General features: G+C 38.4%; 1 protein-coding gene across 10 annotated transcripts in view; it reads right to left on the bottom strand.

Annotated features, from left to right (window-relative positions):
• LOC122251691 (dual specificity calcium/calmodulin-dependent 3',5'-cyclic nucleotide phosphodiesterase 1A-like) overlaps positions 1-5000 on the bottom strand; it is a 257423-nt gene that overhangs the window by 19346 nt on the left and 233077 nt on the right. The gene's annotated exons all lie outside the window — the stretch shown is intronic.

The following is a 5000-nucleotide window of genomic DNA, read 5'->3' as shown; positions in this document are numbered from 1 at the left end:
GTCGCCATTTCTTTTTTTTTTGTGAGGTAACTTTTTGCTTGGTTTATAATCGTCTTGTAAAACTGGTAAAAATGTTACTTAATACAATATTTATATGTATAGATATATATCATATCATAAACATATACATTGCATAGCTACATATATACCCATATACATACATATATATATATATATATATATATATATATATATATATATTTATATATATATATATATATATATATATGTATATATATATAAGCTCACATATATAAACATTTTCATCCAAATATTCCATACATTTCTGCATACGCAAATTCGTAAAAAGTAACTAAGTAGACCTGATACAGCCAACAATCATCTCAACAGTGACCCAAAGACGAGTAAATAGAATTGGTGTCAACAATACTTTAAAGTATTGTTAGGAAAATAATTTTACCTTATTGGGTGAAAATCCTAAATATAAAAATTGGTTTTATAATCTTCATATTTCATATTCACGAAGCTTTAACTTCCTATTTCTTTTCATTATTTTAAATTGTACTTACGACTTATCGTTTATTAGTACATGTAACTTATTTTTTTTATAAATAAACTGTTCGATTATATCTTTTCATTTTCGATATAATTCGTATATCAGCGACACATGAAAAAGTTATCAAGAAGGTCACTTGCTATGAAATCTTATTTATCGAGTTCAAAGGTCACTGAGTGGTGATGACCTGAGACAGTTGGACTTACGTATATCAGTCTGAAGTTTTATCGAACACACCTTATATATAACAACCAAATAATATGTATTAACAGAAGTACGTTTGCTAGTGTGAAGTAAAATTCTAATATTTGCATTTAGATATTTTGGGGTCACGTTTTTATTTTTAGTATTGGGTTAGTAATGTTCTTTATTAAAGCTCTCTTTTTTTTAAAGCTCCACAATAAAGCTTGGGAGTGTGAGGTCAGCACATGCAGCAAGAGGAAGCAGCAGCAGCAACAGCTTATCTTACGTCGTGCACAGCCGGGCCACTGAGACGTGTGCAGCAGCCGTGGTGTTTTGAAGATCCAACGGGGAGACACACTAAAACACACACACACACACACACACACACACACACACACACACACACACACACACAAACACACACAAACACACGCACAATACCTAAACTCAGTCGTATTCCAAATGAATACGAAATCAACGAAAAGTCACACCAATTTCGTTGCAACAATTCCCAACTCAAATGCACGATTCATAACTAGTGATTTCCCTTCTTCCTCAATCGAAAAATCGCAGCTGATTGAGGAACCAGGTGTCCTTCCAATGACGTCACTGCTTTTATTTGAGGAAGCGAAGACACTCGGGATGAGGGAGTAATAAACAAGTAGCAAGTAACAAGTAACAACTAGCTATAGCAACACAAACAGGATTTCTTTAACAGCGGATTTCTTTCATATCGGATTTCTTTCATATAATACCGCACTTAGGCCAAGCTCCACCATTTCTCCCCCCACCCCACCCTCACCCTCCTATCTACCCCCCCCTCCCCCAACACGAAACCCAAGAAAATCCACCCACTCGTCATACACTACGTCACGCATTTCGTTACAGTTCGCGACGACGAACTAATTTCATATATTGGCCAGCTGGAGAGCAACGTCAAGCGAGGAGGGAGAGGAGACGAGACGAAACGAAACGAGACCCCTCTCTCTTTCTCCCCTCTTCCTCGTCCTCGTTCTCGAACTCACGTCATCAGCCTAAAAGCCTAAAGCCGAGGATTTTTTGTCACATACACGCTTTCTCTCGCACGGGAGTGTATTCATCATCTTAAGCCGTGTGTAATAAGTACGGGGTCGTTCCCAATCTCAATGGCCACCAGTAGTAAAGAGGACTTTATATGCTCCCCTTTTTATAAAACCTTCCCTTTAGGAATACTAACTCTTTTATGAACGGGACATGTACCACCGCTATCCTTGTCGATACGCCCCCAGCCCCCCACCTCAGTACCCCTCTGCCCCAGCCCCCTGCTCGGTACCCCTCCCCCATCCCACCCATACTCGTCCCTTTCGCCCTTTCCGTGTCAGAAACGAAGGAGGATTGTAATTATTTTCCTTTTGTGAACTCCGCAAAAGCGAGGAGGGAGAGAGAGAAAGAGAGAAATAGAGAAATAGAAAGATAAAGATAAAGATAAAGAGAAAGAGAGAGAATGTGTGAGTGAGTGAGAAATATGTATATGTATATGTATATATATATGTATATATATATGTATATATATAGATAGATAGATAGATAGAAAGATTGAGTTATATATATATACACAAATATATACATACATATAGATATACAGAGTGAGATAGATAGATAGATAGATAGATAGATAGATAGATAGAGAGTAACAGCATTCATTAAAAAAATGAGCATTCATAAAAAAATGAGCATTCATAAAAATGAAACCCTTGTTCTATCACAATATGAACATGATTAATGATCAATTTCCTGAAGATAATGACCAAAGTTATAAGCAATAAGGAGTATTTTCTCCACTGCCCTTTTGAACAGAAGGGCTTTGAAGTAACCAATTAAAGCAAGACAATTAAACACGGATTAAACAACACAATATATTGAAAGGATCAATTCCTGAATAGGCCAGACCTATGCTATTTACCCAGAGTTACGAGTGAATGACTCTCCACTGACTGCACAATGATTTACAAGGTTTACGTAAAGTCAACCCTATTTATGGGTAAACATGAATAAAAGCTTTGGCAATAGGGTTCAATGATCTCTTTATTGGTGGCTCACTTAACCAGAATTGGGAGAGATTTACGTCAGGGAGACTGTCAAATAAACTAGGTCAAAATAATATACGTTTGTACGCATCATTTTTTTTTCCAGTGATAGACCTGTTTATGGTGTGATGTTTTTCGCAGAGGGGAAAAAATCACATTTTCACCTCAGTCATGTTTTCATAACGCGGTAGTTATGGACAGACACGTTAACATGTATTTCTCGGTCTTAAGCAGACCCAGTACGTCATCGACATCCCAAGAGTATGACAAGGACATGTCGATACGCACTCAGAAGGAACAGATACACACATGCACGTAGCACACACAACCGGATACGAAAACGCATATACACACGCACCTTGAAACGCACAGTCGCTTGAATATCATGCACAAAAATCAGCAGTCTGTCCATGCATGTCCTCACTGAAATTCAGAAGCGCACACGCATAGAAAAACAAAACAAAATCAACAACAACAAAAAAAAAAGACTAACGGAAAGCGTGCTTCAATTCACGCAACTCGTACTTCTCTTTAGAACCTTCTGGATTCTCATCGGCTGCAGACTTCGACTTCTCCATCATGGTGAGTGTCTGTGTGTGTGTCTGTGTTGGTTCCACAGGTTTTGATAATCAGAATTCTATCGGTATGCTTCGATGCTATAAAAAAAAAAAAAAAAAAAAAAACAGCTATTTACGGCGACGATAATAACTATGCTGCAATGTTACCTCTCGCTATAATTGCAGGGAAACCGAGCGCTGATAGTCATAGCAAAGATCGATGGTTGCTATACAAATCAGCCGCTGATTTAAATGCTTGTGAGCAGATTCGACGCACATAACGAGGACGGCCAGTTAGCGGATAACAAGCTATGGGTCCGTTCACTTTTACACGAGCTTCATGCTTCATATGGTGGTTCAATTGGCTAACTAGGAGATGGTTAATTCACGATGTTCTGCATTACTTTTTTTGTGGTGGAAAGTTGTGCAACGCACGACAGCTGGAGCTTACGAAACGTTACCGTCTCTTATAAAATCAAATATATGCTAATTAATAGCTAGATGAAGCAGACTATATAAAACACTATGCTACTTATCAATTAATTGCCATGATGATCATAAATATCATCATTACTTTTCCAATAATGCTGATAATGATGTGTACGAAGCATATACTAAGACAAAGGCTAATGATCATTATTGCAATCGGCAGCTCTGTCCTCCGCTAAACTGCAAGCGCGCAGTCATCCTGATGCTCTTACAGTGACTGATGCTCAGACGTGACTTGACAGACACAGGCAAACCGACACGCGTACGAAAGGAAATGGACGAACCAGTTAGGATGCAAGCAGACGTATATATGCAGACTTTGCAGACAGACAGATAGATACACATACAGACACAGACACAAATACGCACACAAACTCGGACACGCACACGCACACGCATACACACACACAACAAACAAACACAAACACACACACACCACTGACGTGTGTACACAAGCAAGCAGACGAGAACGCGGAGACAAAGACAGACGAGTAAACACAGACTTAACCGACAAACAGATGCGAAACACGCACTCATACAGACACGCGTTCACAAACAGACAAAAAGAGCGTTTCACAGACAGAAGCAGACAGACGAGCACACACAATTATGCTCGTACATACACAGACACACTAAAATGCAGAGCAAGAGGCCGGTGCGCAGACATATATATACACACATACACATAACACACATACCAAAAACAGAGTAGCTCATTCATTAATAATAATAATAAAAAATATATGTATATATAATAATAATAATAATAATAATAAAACGAGGCCAAAACACATCAAACACGCGAATAAAACTGACTCGGGTTCGGGTTCAGCTTCAGCTTAAGGGCAGTTTTCAGACACCTTTAAGATTAAACTTCGTTATTAAAAAAAAGTCCGTGGGAAGAAATGTAAGAGAGGAATCACCGGTTCTAATATCGACGCCTCAAAAAGACAGTCGTGTTGCGCAATTCTTCGCGTTTGTCTAGTCGCCTTATTGATTTTTGTGAAAGGGAAATCGTAGTAGAGCAATGACGTAGCCAGGAGGAGGATGCAGGGCAAACAAACCCACTTCAGAATCTATTTCATATACTTACAATATCCAATAATGGTGACAATATACCAATGACTTGTATTGTGCAAATGCCTGGGAAATGAAAGTGTAAATAATTCAGTAATTCGAGGCACAGGG

Source organism: Penaeus japonicus, unplaced genomic scaffold, assembly GCF_977035675.1.
Source record: "Penaeus japonicus unplaced genomic scaffold, GWHDUDI00000001_assembly GWHDUDI00000001, whole genome shotgun sequence".
In the NCBI taxonomy this organism is placed as follows: domain Eukaryota; kingdom Metazoa; phylum Arthropoda; class Malacostraca; order Decapoda; family Penaeidae; genus Penaeus; species Penaeus japonicus.
The sequence above is the reverse complement of the archived record's forward strand: the minus strand, read 5'-3'. Positions and strand labels throughout refer to the sequence as shown.